The following is a 15,412-nucleotide window of genomic DNA, read 5'->3' on the forward strand; positions in this document are numbered from 1 at the left end:
TAGGGCTGTGTGGAAGGGCCCACTATCTGCTTTGAACTGGCTTATTTGAGTCCACAGTGCCATATATCCCAGTTCAAAGCAGATATTGTGGGATTTCATTCAACTTTGTAGAAGGGGCCATGACTTTGGTTCAGGCAATTCACTTGGTAGTTAGTCCCATTGAATTCAATGAGTTATAAATAAAACATTGCTATTTACAGTTTTTGAACTAGTTGATCAATCTGTCCAAGGACTAACCTAAATCTATATATCCTAGAAATAAATATCTCAAAACTTCTTCATGATGTTTTAATAGCAAACAGTGGTAAAATATGACTCAGTTAGTAGTCATACATATTGAACACCAACCTCTCCCTGCGTAAATATTAAGTATCATGGCCATCCCTTGTTTCGCAATATTAGAGAAAGTTGGACTCTTTTTGATCCTGTATGACTAGTGTGCCTATGTTTTTAAAAACTCCCTGAACCTTGTTTTAGAGATTTTAAATCACATTTCTTTTTGGAATTGTGATCTCAGCATGGTCACAATGCCATATCATGTCACTTTATTTAATTATGCTGTAATTTGTTTCACTACTTTGTGGTACAGATATATGGTTGAACCCTTGTGTTGTCTTTGACTGATACATGAACAGATGATTAATAGTTGTGAGCTGTGTGATTCTTTTCTACAATATTTTTAATGAAGTGCTGGATGACATTATGATTCATGTAATATAGATAATTTTTACAGATCTAACTGTGGTATTGTTTCTTAGAGCTTTGTGATGGTTAGCACACAACATAAACAAAATACAAATGTTATTATTTATTTTTTTACTCACAGTGGTACTGCGTACTTGTGGTCTAACTTTTGCCAGATACCTCCATGTACGTATAACCACAAATTCAGTCTGGGTAGCATAAACAAAAATGAAATTTTTATGTTTCTGTGTTGATCTGTTTCATAAACTAAAAGGATTGCATTCTATCAGTTGTGTCCCTGTGTATAAGTAGATGTCCTCTGTAGCCATTTGGAGATATATCATACATTGGATAGAGGGGAAAAAAATCCATGTTGTTCATTTGTTACATTCTCCACACTGCTGTCCAGAGTGAGACAGTCATAGAAAAGACTTCACAATCACATTGAAGACTGATAAGATACTCACCTTTCTATTCTGGATACCCAAATGTGTAAAAACCATCCAATTATATGATATCACCTATGGATTCAATCCTCCCCCACCCCTAAGACCTGCCAGAAAATTAGTGAGGGACTGATTTTCTTTTGTTGGGTTGCTATGAATTTTCCAGGCTGTATGGCCATGTTCCAGAAGCATTCTCTCCTGACATTTCACCTGCATGTATGGCAGGCATCCTCAGAGGTTGTTAGGTTTGTTGGAAACTAGGAAATTTGGGTTTATATATCTGTGGAATGTCCAAGGTGGGAGAAAGAACTCTTGTCTGTTTGAGGTAGGTGTGAAAGTTGCAGTGGGCCACCTTGATTAGCATTTAATGACCTAATAGTTTCAAGGTCTGGCCTCTTACTGCTTGGGAGAATCCTTTGCTATGCCTGCCATAGATGCAGGTGAAATGTCAGGAGAGAATGCTTTTGGAACATGGCCATACAGCCCCGAAAAATCACAGCAACCCAGTGATTCCAGCCATGAAAGCCTTCGACAATACATTTCCTCTTGTTGGTTTGGAGCAAAGCTCAGTGAGATTTTGTTCTGTTCGAGTGTGTGTATAGCCATGCACATGTTAGGGACTGGACCTAAGGTAGTTGGTTCTCTCTCTCTCTCTCTCTCTCAAAAAGTGTCCGAGAAAAATGCAAACCATTGCAGACATCATGGCACCACTGTCAGTGATTTGCCTGCCAGATACAGTTCAATTAGGAAAGGTGTCACTGCCAATATTAGCTGGGTACCTGGTAGTTTGTTCTGTAGAAAGCAAAATGCTCCTAATATACTACATAGTAAATAGTTTCTAGTACTGTGCAACGTCCCTTAGTTCTTTAACTGGTGGTAGTGGTGGCTTTTGCTTCCCATATCGACATTCCTTATGATGCCAGCCACAATATAGCTATTTGTGGCCGAGTTTTTAAAGAAATCACTTATTCTGTCCTTTTCCAAGAGAAGACTGGAATGTTTTCCCCCTTTAATTTTTCCTCAGTGATTAACTGCAGCCATTGCTTTCCATTCAAGCTGTATATTTCCCATTGCACTGTCACATAGGAATACGTTATTTTGGTTGGGTACAACCCATCCAGTTTTCAGCATTTCTAAGTCCCTTTAAATTTCAGTGGAAGATATTGCAAGCACAACATTAATTCTCTCATTAAAATCAATGACAATGCAAAGTACTGAATGCAAGAATGTGGCTAGCTTTTTTCTATTTCAGGGGGCTTTCTTTTTAGCCTTCCTCTGTATCATGTGGGTTGGCTGGGCTTGCCCATCTTGAATTATTTGCTCTGCTTGTACCACAGTGTGGTGCACAGTCTCTTTGAGTGTAGCATATTGTGGTTTGGATCCCTGAGAAGCAAATATGGAGTAAGCATATATTATGGCTTTTCAAGAACGGTTGATTTAGTTTCCCCTTGTTCTGCAAGAGTGAGTATTTATCAGAGCTGCTGCACTGCAATAGGTCCCATCTTCGAAACATATGAATTTGTTTTTTAATTTACAACTGAAGAACAATTATTATCCATTGGTCCTTTTAAAAGCGATGTAATTCCAAGCTTTAAAAGGTCAGGATACTGCTTCCAAACAGATTTAAGCATGGGATGGGGGGCACACAAACAAAAATAATACTGAATAGTTTGTCTCTCTGTGTGTACTTCATTAAAAACGTAGTCACAGATAAAATGGTAGACTGTCTCCTTTAAACATTTGAAAACCTGTATTTGCTATAGTTTAGTTTCAAAACTCAATTCAGAACTGAACAAATTTGAAACTGCCAAAGGCAGAATTAAATTTAGTGTTATAATTTTATTTATTTGTTTACCCTATTTATACCCCACCTTTCTCTACCCCAAGGGGGTACTCAAGGCAGCTTAGATATTCAATGCCTTAAACACATACAACATTAATCTTAAAATCCATTGAATTAAAATTAATACATATTAAAAAATTTAAATGGCATTCAGTATTAAAATCATGGCATCCAAAAATCATAGTCTGAGGCTGTTCTGTAGTCACTGTACATATTCCATTTATATTATATAATTGCGCACCTTCTCTGAAGGCCTGGACACAGAGCCAGGTTTTTACTCTCCTTCTGAAAACTAGGAGGGAGGGGACTGATCAAATGCCTCTAGGGAGGGAGTTCCACAGCTGAGGGACCACCACTGAGAAGGCCCTGTCTTTCGTCTTCACCAGTCACGCTTGCGAAGAAGGTGGGACCGAGATCTGGGCCTCCCCCGAAGATATTAATCTCTGAGGTGGTTCATAGGGGAAGACATGTTTGGAAAGGTAAACTGGGCCGGAACCATTTAGGGCTTTATAGGCTAAAGCCATCACTTTGAATTGTGTTCAGTAGCATACTGGCAGCCAGTTGAGCTGATGTAACAGAGGAGTTGTATGTTCCCTGTATGCTGCTCCGGTGAGCAACCTGGGTACTACCATTGGAGCTTCTGAACAGTCTTCAAAGGCAACCCCACATAGAGTGCATTGTAGTAATCTATATGGGATTTAATCAGAGCATGGACCATCGTGGCCAAGTCTGACTTCCCAAGGTATCATTATTTGTAATACTCTCTGTACTCCAGAAACCAGACAGAAGTGCATCTCCCAATAAAGTATCCCATTCTTTAAAATAACGTGTAGTAATTATAGCATTAAAATGTATGTGTGTGTGTGTGTGGGGGGGGGTTATAGCTAAGCTCAGGACCCTGAGAACCAAAATTGGGCAAATTTCCTTTTGAATAAAGTAAATGATGCTTTCATATGGCTGAACCTTTGAGACGAAAGGCAGTAATTGTCAAACTTTCTGTGCCACATATTTGCTCACCATTCTGATTCATAGTATTATATTCTCCGTAACTTCACCCACTGCAAAAAAGACTTAGTTTGATTCATACCCTTTAAAAAGGAAAAGAAAACCCACCATAAACCTAGGTTACTCACGTGGCTATGATTAAGTTCTCGGCATAAATCTGCCCCGTGTCAGACTTTAATGACTCTCATTTGCCCCTCCCTCCTGTGTATTCATAGAAATTTGGGCTGAAATTATTTTAGTTACAAAGTAACATTTTTTAATTAATGGGTAAATGAAATAGGTGTTTTCAGGGGGTTATGATAGTTAAGTTTAGGTGTGCTCAAAAGTATTGTTAACATGTAATGGGTAGAAGCCATAACAAGCAGCTGAGCTTTGTTAAAAAATAATATGAAAAGTCCTAGTATAAGATATTTTAGAGAGCTTAGCTGGTTATAGGGTTTGATCATAGTTTAAGCACTGTACGAAACGCTGTTAATGCTAGCATGCAAATATATTTTCCTTTCTTGAAATTGGGAGTATTTTAAGCAGAAGTCTGTTTCCCAAAATTCATGATGAAATAAAAAACATATTTCAGAATGAGAGAATGACTTTTCATATAACTAAAAGAATGAGGCACTTGCTTTGGAAATGAATTGCTTTTGTAAAATAGATTATTCTAGTATAGTTTGCATTCTTGAGGTATGTTAAATGGAAATGCAAGTTGCAAAGCTTGAATTTATACTCTTCCTTCTGGGGCTTTTTTCTTATCTATTATATATAAGGAATTTCAAGGTAAATATGTGATTTTTCTTGAGTTGAAGAACTTTCAGTTAAATAATCTTACTATAGACCTTCTGAAATGATCAAAAGCCTCTCCTAAATGTTTGTGATTATTAACAACATGTATCAACAAAGAAAAGCTTTTTTGCCCCATAAAAACGGCAACAATAAAAATAGGCAAAAAAATAAAAAATAAAAGAATAAAAAGGGGTCGTGGTGGCACAATGGGTTAAACTGTTGAACTGTTCAATCTGCTGATCTAAGCATTAACAGTTCAAAGCCACGGGTCAGGGTGAGGTCTCACTGTTAATCCCTAGCTCCTGCCAACCTAGCAGTTCAAAGGTATGTAAATGTTAATAGATCCATAGGTAGCACTTTGGCAGTTTGGTAAAAAAGGCACCCATACAGCCATATCGGCAACACAGCCAGGAGGTGTCTATGGACAACAGACTCCTCAGTTTGGAATGGAACAAGATCACCTCCCCATGGCCAGAGTTGAGCATAGCCTCCAGGAAGCTGGAGATGAAATGTATATTTGGAGATGAAATGTGTATTTGTATGTCATTGTTATTCCACTGTATTAAAGGCATTGAATGTTTGTCTATCTGTGTATGTTGTAATCCGCTTTGAGTCCCCTCAAGGAGACAGAGTGCAATATAAATAATGTGTTATATTATTATTATTAAAATAGGCATTTTTTTCATATAGAACAGTGGTTCTCAACCTGGGGTCCCTAGACGTTTCTGGTCTACAACTCCCAGAAATCCCAGCCAGTTTACCAGCTGTTAGGATTTCTGGGAGTTGAAGGCCAAAAACATCTGGGGACCCCAGGTTGAAAACCACTGATATAGAAGATGCATGATACAGAGAAAAAATGATGGTGGTTTAGCTTTAAACCTATCTGCCCAAGTAGAAGTGGGTGAGGAGAAAACATTGTAATTTCTGACTGTTTTCATTGAATTTGTATTGTTCAAGGTAGATGATTGATTTAGTCACCGTAGATTAGATATGTGTGAAATGTTGAGAAAAGAATTCAAGGTTTCTTATAGGATATGTCTGATTTTCACCTCTTGGCTCAAATGAATTTTTAAAACTTCCTTTCATGTGCCTCCAAATTTTAAAACTAGAAAACCACAAAACTGCCTAGCAGAAGGGTAGTTTTTGACAAAATACCTCATTTTGGAAATGAATGTGCTGTGCTTGGAGCCATTCACATGCATTGCAGAATAGAAAACACACTGATTCAAATGGGATGGTATATATTTTATACATGGTGCAGTTTAGTACAAATCTACCGTATGAACACATGTTTAAGTCAAATTCATGTATAAGTCAAGGACCGGTTTTGGGTAACTCTACAGAGAGGGAATGAACCAATTCTGTGGTTTTCATTCCTCCATGCAGACAATCAAACAGGCCAGAAACAGCACCATGGTGGAAAGAGTAGATGCTTTTTTAGGTTCTCCCCACATGGATGCCTTTGGCAACTCTGCTCAGAGAAGGGGATGGTTGTTTTTTTCTTTTTCTTTTTTGAGAAGAGTTAAGGTTCATGACTCACATTGTCCCATGGATAAGTTGATTCAGGTTTTTGGATTAATTTTTGACTAAAATCTCTAATGAAGGAGGTCTTTGTTATTTGTTCTTGTCCCTGGGGTATTGTCTGAGGTCCACTCTTGCCCAAAAGGATGAACAAAGAAACCTTTGCAGAGGTTCAGATAAGCAGGAAATACTGGAATCCATTCATAACCCCAATGCAGATGAGAGGAAACAGAGGTATGGTGGATGAAGAACCTACAAGAAAGAAACAAAGAAGGTCTCAGACTTCACATGCCAAGGCTTTCTAATGTGTACCAGGCTCTCAAAAGATGAAATAACAGGTCAGAGATTCCTCATGCCTCCCAATTGGGCAGCATAAAGAAGGCAGGGTCATTACAAAGAATAGGAATATGAAATACATACTTTAACAAACATTTACTTGTAACTTGAGAGAGAAAGAGAAGGAGTCAGACATCGCAAGGAGTGGTCAAAGAATGGTTTGGGACCTATGCATAAACTTTGTCTATGTGTTCAGAGCATAAAATTACCCTCTTAATCCTATATTCTATATTTGTTGAGTGTTGGCATTTACTTGAAAAATCTCAACCACAGAATATTCTTGAAAAGGCAGTTCATCTAACCATGAACTCTTTTCAACATAGTTATTAGATTTCTTGGTTATTAGAATGATATAACTGTACTTGCTTGACATACAAAAGTCTAGAGGTACCTTCTAGAGCAAGATTACAGTTTCATTAAACTTTACTGGACTTTCTTTCTGAATAGCCGATCCCCCTTCATAGCTCAAATACATAAAGACATTGGGCAAATGCTTATACCACAATAGTTTTTAAAGGAAAGAGTTACAAAATTATGCTCAAAAATCATTTTGTGTGTGTGATCCTTAAAAATACATATATTTCAGGATACTCAATGTAGAAACAGTCATTAAATTAACGTTTGAACTTTATTTTAAGTGTGATAAATACAACTGTTAATAGTATTTAACCCAAATTGTGCTTTTAAATGTTCTGATTGTGTATGATTTAACCACTAAAATGTGTTGCACCAAAAAGTACCTTTTTCATATTTCAAGGCTTTGGCAACCCTATGTTTTGGTGCTCTCCCCCTTTCTCCCTCACGTAGTATTTGAGATACCACCAGATTTATGATTAGGTTTCAACTGGCTTTACATGGATACCCATCTAGAATGTTTTCACAGAGATCTGACACCATATTCATTTCACAAATTCTTGGTAACATGTTGCAAGGACAGAATTGTTTACTTAATGGACTTATATAGATAACTTAAACTGTATACTGTTGTTTGTTATAAGTTGTTGTAAACCGCGTTGAGTCGCCGGCTAGGCTGAGAAACGGCGGTATACAAGTATAGCAAATAAATAAATAAATAAATAAATAACTTCCCCACATAGGTAACATGCCCCACATTTGTCCCTTCTACTTTTTTGCCACTGCAATTATATCGTTTTAACATCATTTCTGCATATATAGCAAACCTATTTTAGACCCATCCCCTCCAAATCTCAGTCAGTATGTGCCATGAAAGAGGAAAATGTTTGCCTAAGTGTGGGCCGGAACAATATTGCTACTTTTAGGATGGCTGAATTACTTCCTAAAACGTCAAAGATAGATATAGCACAACCCAATGTATGCATGGCCACTGTCTGTTCAGTGATGACTATATCCAATACATGTGTCTATTATTGTACCCAAGAATTACTTGTATAGTGAAGAACGGGCATATTTTGTTTTTGAGTGCTCAGTCATGGGACATTGGTTGTATTGCTCTATTGGAACTCTATTAATGAAAGAGAAGGACCTCTCCCAGTATGAATATTTATTCAATACCCTTTGACATATTCTTTTTCTGCACTTGGTGGAAAATTTGAATCTGAAATGTTGAGAGGTTGTGTCATATATCATTGGCCTTATCCAAGGAAATAGTTTAACTGGGACCAAATCTTCATTCATAACAACATGTCATTTTGTCATGCAACAGATCTCTCATCCTCTAGCTTTAAAACCAATTCCCTTGGTTGCTATCCGTGTGACCTAGAATAACAGCTGTGGGTTGAGCATCGTTAGGACTTGTGGTGGCATGCAGTTGCATGCAAATCTTCTTGGATCTTCCTCTGTAGGTGGTGTGTGATTTTCCTATAATTCTCCATTTCAGAGTGCTAAACTGCCTCACTGTATTTATACAGGTGGAGTTTAAATGATATTTTGGAGCATGATTTATGAAATTCGATTAACATATAAATTAATATTCTGATACAACCGGCACCATTCTTTTTAGGACAAAGGCAAGTTTTAGGTCATCAACATCTTATTTAATTGTGAGATTATTCAGACTAAATTATAAAGGTGAAAAGATAACATCATTCAAGAAGCGGTGTCCCTTTTTGAACCTTCATTTTTCACATGTTGCTTGTTGTAAAAACATGCAACATATTTGACTATATTCATTCTAGTATTGAGAGACCAGAATTGGTCTTTCTTTTGTACCCTTGGGCAACTACTTAACTATTACATTCTGTCCTGTTTACAGTTTGCTGGATGATACTGAAGAAAGTGCTCTCTCTTGTGGTGGAGATTGTGTGGGTGGAAGATGGGGATTATTTTCTTAATTGTCTATTTATTTTAACATATAGCTTGCCCTAAAATCTGGCGAGGTCTGTTGCATATTACAAAGCTTGCCTTGTCTGTACTTACTCCCTTTTCTTGGTTTTGCTTTGTTTTCCCTTAATGAATTTTAGGTTTTTAGTTTCAGTGTTCTGAACATTCTTGATGTCACATTCTTACATTGATGGATTTGTGTAACATTGTAAAACTTGCCCTTAAACAACTTGTTTTGGACTTAAGATAAATTGCTACATTTGTGCATACATAGCATGGATGAGGACAATGTGACTGAGAAAAGGGTTTCTCTTTTAGGGATATTGCTTGGAATAGTTGTAAGCAAATTCTACTGGAGGTTTATTCATTGCTATAGAAAATATTCTTAGTATAGTGAAATAGTACTCAAACTTGAATAATATGTACAAGAGAATATGGTGTTTTCAAATAGCTGTGCCTCACCTGCACCTCCAGGTACTGTACTACTGCCAATGTACAGAAACACCTGACACATCAGCTTGCTTTTAATCAGACTCATATTTTTTTATCTGAAATTAGTAAGGTTAAATATTGTCATTCCTTGATATTTTTTTGAGAACCAGTGTGGTATAGTGGTTTGAGCACTGGATTACAACTCTGGGAGACCAAGTTCACATCTGTGCTCAGCCAAGGGACAAGGCACATGCTCTCAACGTCAATGGGAGGCAAAAAGCAACCCCCCCTCTGAATATATCTCACCCAATAAACCCTGTGATAGGTTATCCTTAGCATTCCTATGTTTTGGAAATTACTGGATACACTCAATACAAACAATGTTGTTTTTGTTTTTTTACAATTTGGCTGCCTTTGTAACCATTTCAAGAAGCACTACTGGAAGTCAAAATAAACAGAAAGGGGTGGAGTATAAATATAAAATAAGGGTCATGCAATCTTAATATATCATGCAGGTACCAATTTTCTTGCCTTCTCATCTGTATATGCACATGTTTATCTCATCTCAGATTCTTCTCCCTGTCTTGGAAGCATATTTTAGAACTTATGTGCTTTTTTCATGTCATGAGTGACTTGAGAAACTGCAAGTTGCTTCTGGTATGAGAGAATTGGCCATCTGCAAGGACGTTGCCCAGGGAATGCCTGGATGCTTGATGTTTTAACATCCTGTAGGAGGCTTCTCTCATGTCCCAGCACAGGGAACTGGAGCTGACAGAGGGAGCTCAACCTGCTCTCCTCTGATTCGAACTGCCAACCTGACCTGCTGGCACAAGAATTTATCCCATTGTGCCACTGGGGGCTTAATATATGCTCATTCTTCTAGGTATCCAAGCACTACATCAGCCATGTGCCACAGCCAAATACATTGTCTAACTTGACATGCAACATGGTAGCAATAGAATAAAATGGCCAATTATATGTTTGGGATAAGACAATAAAATTTTCTTGGATAGAAAGGAATCTTAAACTAAAGGTGTTTCCGCCAGGGGCATTAGAAATGTGTGGTTGGACCTGTTGCTAAGGTGCTAAATGCATATTGGTACATATGGACTTATTTGTGTTGTTCTTCTGTTAGATTTCTGTTTTTATTTTAGTGTTAAGTACTGGTATGGTGAATCCACAATAATCCCATGCAGTAATGCACTTTTTTTTTTCATTTATGGCTTATTGAAAAAAAAATTCTCATGTTGTATTCTAGAATCAATAATAATACAAAATAAGTAATTCCAGAATAGTTGGAATAGTAAATTTCTGCATGGCTACCCCAAGGTCTCTTCTGAATATAGCGTAAGGCGTGAGGCTCTGAGTCATACCAAGAAGGGGCTCTACTCTCCCCTGCTAAAGAGGCCGGTTGTTCTGCGGGGGCGAGGCTTCTTGAGTCATGTCGTATGGTTTGTCCTGGCAGGAGCTCCATGACTATAAACTGGGTTGGACAACTACAGCAGCCAGAAAAGCAGGAAGAGGGAATCTTAGGAGTTATTTAAGTTTTAAAAGGAACTATTACAGCCACTCTCTATCTTGGAGTGTGAGTGTGGTGGAAGCTCCTTCCTTGGAGGCTTTTAAACAGAGACTTGGTGGCTATCTGTCATGGGGGTTCTTTGATTGTGCTTTTCCTGCGTGGCAGGGGTTAGACTAGATGGCCCATGTGATCTCTTTCAATTCTATTATTCTATGATTCCAGGGTGTTCAGAACTGAATGAGAAGCTTTAGGCTTCACAAGTACATTTCACATTCCATATATTGTGATTCTTCAACAGCTTTGACCACATATATGACAGCTGAGGACTTGTGCTTTATGGTTCTATTGCTTTTATATGGTTTATATTATATGTAATGTTTTTAACTGTATTTTATGTTGTTGGGGACATTGACTACTGACTGTAAACCACCTCGAGTCACCTCCGGGTTGAGAGCGGTGGTATACAAATATAGTAAATAAATAATAAATAACTATAAAGTGCAATTTGAAAGAAAAAGGACTAAGAAAGCGATATTAAGTTGCCTATGTTTCTGGTCAGTAAATATAGAAAAAATGCAATGCATACAATGAACAGATAAGTTCCATCAATAATTGTAAAAAATAAATTAATAAATGAAGACATACTGGTCATTTGTCCATTAATAGAAATTAAAGCTGATGTTCAGGTAAAGGGTGCGTCTACACTGTGGAATTAATGTGGTTTGACATCATTTTAACTTCCATGGCCTAATGCTATTAAATCCTAGAAGCGGAGTTTTACAAGCTCTTTAGTCTTCTCTGCCAAAGAATGCTGGTGCCCCACCAAACAACAACTCCCATTGTTCAATTGAGCCTGGCAGTTAAAGTGGTCCCAAACTGCATTAATTCCAGAGTGTAGATGTACCTTAGAATATATGTGCTTATTTACTATGATAGACAGAAGACAGCATCATTGGTGGCTTTTACTTAAAAACTGTCATTTTGTTAACTCTTCCCTTTTACTTTAATGTGAATTGTATCATTAATGATACTGAAGCTGATCTAATTAAGTGAAAATCAGAGACTTTGGCTCAGAGAGCAGTATAAATGACTGCAGGAATATATCCTCAAAAATATTTATGTTCTGATGGCTTTTAAAGTGACATTGTCCTGAGCAGTGTGTGTGCCTCTGAGTGAAAGGAGGGAGTTTCCTGCTTTAAAGCCCTTGTAGTTGGGCTGGGCGTTCCCCTTTCTGCTCTCCCCACTCCCCCTCCCAAGGAGTGTCCTTTGTGTAACCCCAAGTAATTCAGAAAAATCTCTCTGCTGTAATGGGGACTGCCCTGTCATGTGACGGAGGCAAGGAGTTGCAGCCGATGATTGGGCCAGAGCTAATTGGCGGCTCCGTATAAGTACTCCTTGCCTTGGAGTGGGTTGAAGCTTTACTCATTTCCATTGCTGCCTTGCCTGTAGGTTGTCATGCTGAGGCCAGCGGTGATTCAGCAACATGTGATGAAGTGGAGAGCGCTGGGGTGGGCTTGACTGAGCCAAGCAAGGGATAGACAATGAAACCAGCTGCAGCCAATTTGGATTAGTGTGCGTCTCCTAGGAGTTGGGGAACTGTCACTTTAAAATTGTTTACCCGTTTCCCAAGGCTGCAGTTCAGAATCTTTGACAGCAACTTGTTTGAGCTTATTTTCTTTTCTCATTACCTTATGTTTTTGTTTTGTTTTTTAAATCACAGGGATGATACTTTACTCTGGAAGACGGCTATGATGGGGAAAACCCTTTCATCTGACAAAAGCGTTTTGCCATACAACTAATCAAAGGATTTTCTTTAGTTAAAGGAAGTTGTAAAACTGATCACCGGGAAGTATGAGTTACTTGGAATGGGTAAGTGTGAAGTAGTAATACATCTCTTATGCTACAGAGCTTTATTCAGTCTAGACACATGTGTCGGTATTAAGAATAATTCCCCAAATAGTAACTAAAATGTGAGAATACTACTTATTACTTTAATCTTTTGTGACAAAAGATTCAGAGAAGGGTGTTTCAATGGTTATAGAGTCATGAGAATGAAAGGGAGAGAAGATAAACTAATCAGAAAAGGTTTTTTGTTTTAGAATAAATTATTTTCTCAATTTTCTTCCTTTTCTATCAGTGGTAAATGGATAGTGTTTGATTTTTGTTTGATTTTGTCTTTTTTTTTTACTACATGACTTAATTTGTAATTATTCTTCTCAGGAAGTTAAAGGCTCTCTTTTCAAGCCTGTTATTTCATGGGCAAACTTGGCCCTCCAAATGTTTTGGACTTTAACTCCCACAATTCCTAACATCCAAATTGTGGGAGTTAAAGTCCAAACACCTGGAGGGCCCAAGTTTGCCCATGCCTGTATTATTTCTTCTTTCTACTCATCTTTGGCATCATATCTACTGGCAAGAACATACTTCCAGAACTTCAAATGTCATTCTATCACGCATTAACATAATATGTAATATTATATATATATATATATATATATATATATATATATATATGTGATTTTTTTATCATTCTCCACTTCTTCCTTATGACAATATTTCTCTCAAATTCATGTTTTAAAATTTGATTTTTTGAATCCATGAAATGTAGACTAACAGAATTTTTCACAAAAAACCCTTTAAAAAGTACTTTTTAGGGTGCTTCCCCATATAATAAAACTGTCGTGAGCTAAGAGAATTTTTTTTCTGTATTAGTCATACTTCCTTCAATTAGCTCATTTTCAGATTCTCTTTTTGAATATGTTGCATTGAAACAAATAGAGGAAACAATTCGTTTATAGTCAATGAAACTTAAGTGTGTCGTGAATCAAAAAAAAATTCCAGTGAATTTCTCCATAGTAATAACTTTCTTTTCACTTTTAATGAGTGTTTGACTATAATAACATAATTGCTGCTCTGCCTTGGATAAAGACTGATATGATTTGCTTATCTCTTAACCAGTTTTTCCTCCAATAACCCCTGTCCCATCCACTGTTATTATGTTTTTATTGTTAACAGGTTGTTTTAGGGATGTTTGAAACTGATTATAGAAAGCATTTAACTTCTGTTCTGTGATTTCTTTTAATGACTTTCAAACTAGTCAAAATACTTTGCTAGGGAACAACTTTTTAAAACAGTGCTTTCAGTAAAAACTAAACTTTGCTATGTAAATAAAACATACTGTAAAAACAAGCAGGAAATGCTCAGTAAGAGGAGTGATAAAAGAATAGTATTTCAGATAAGCATGTAGTTTAACAGTACCTTGGGAAGGATGTAAATTCCACCTTGACAATCACTCTAGTTTTAAGGTGTGTCTAGTGAACACCTGGGGAAAGGCTACCTGATAAGCAAACTATTTGGGAGCAATTTCCACTTAGCAACCAAAGAAACAAAAGTAGTTTTCCCTCTATGTCTAGCTACCAGGTATTAAAAGAGTAAGATAGTTTGTTGTTTAATAAATGTATACTATGATCTTGATGTGAAAACTACTCCAAACATCTTCTCGTTGTTTTATTATAAAAAGAAAAGAGGGGGATTGGAATCCAGTATCACCTGTATGAGTTACTCATTTATTTTAGCCTTAGCTTTGGTGGGTTTCTACCCATTTCTCCAAGTACACTGGTGGAATAAATCTCCAAGCCTCAAGCCACAGAGAGAGGCAGGTAATAAATTGGTGGTAGTGGTTGTTGCTGTTAGCCACAAATATTTAAGCACAGGTACATAGTTATGGGGGTGGAATCACAATGTCATTTTCAAGTAGGAGTAAAATTTAATTTCATGTTCTGTGAAGTTATGTTCACTGATCCTAATTGTTAGCTGCTCACATTTCTATTGTGATTTAATCACATTCCACTTCATGATCTCCAAAGCTTAACCTGGTAAACATTTAAAGCTGCCTTAATTAATTGGGCTAATGAGGGGAACCTCTGAAAATTCTGGATGGAGGATCATAATTTAAAATGTCTTCAGCAAACTTATGTTCTTCATTTATATGAGATCAGGAAATGAAGTACAAAAGTATCAATGGGGTAAACCAGAATGCTGAATTGCACTGGTAGGAATATTGAACTTGATTGGATGTGACAAATGAACTATATTCTCTCATACTTCTTCTGTAACTGAGAGTAGTTCTGCTTATAGAGTAGCTAGTAAAAAGTAGATCTCGACTGAGATAATCTAGTAATTATTAAATGAAACTTTAGGCATACCACCTGAGATTTATATGGTGGATAAGAAGACTCTGTAATCTCTGGAATCTGTGTAGATCAGTAGTTCTCAACCTGTGGGTCCCCAGATGTTTTGGCCTTAAATTCCCAGAAATCCTAACAGCTGGTAAACTGGCTAGGATTTCTGGGAGTTGTACTGTAGGCCACAACACCTGGAGACCCACAGGCTGAGAACTACTGGTGTAGATTATATTCTTATCCTTTGTAAATATATATATATATTCTGATTAGCCTATAGTATTTAATTACTCAGCCATCAAAAAAGGTGCCAACAGTCATTTTTGCCTGTCATATTTCTGAATGTGCAAATTATGTCTTCAATGTT

At 37.1% G+C, this 15,412-nt stretch overlaps 1 long non-coding RNA gene across 1 annotated transcript in view; it reads left to right on the top strand.

Moving 5' to 3' along the window:
• Positions 1-15,412, top strand: part of LOC132771799 (uncharacterized) — an 85,081-nt gene that overhangs the window by 42,478 nt on the left and 27,191 nt on the right. The window contains exon 3 of the long non-coding RNA XR_009631121.2: positions 12,585-12,733. This is a non-coding gene — a long non-coding RNA (uncharacterized lncRNA). The remainder of the gene's footprint in view (positions 1-12,584; positions 12,734-15,412) is intronic.

Source organism: Anolis sagrei, chromosome 3, assembly GCF_037176765.1.
Source record: "Anolis sagrei isolate rAnoSag1 chromosome 3, rAnoSag1.mat, whole genome shotgun sequence".
Lineage (NCBI taxonomy): Eukaryota > Metazoa > Chordata > Lepidosauria > Squamata > Dactyloidae > Anolis > Anolis sagrei.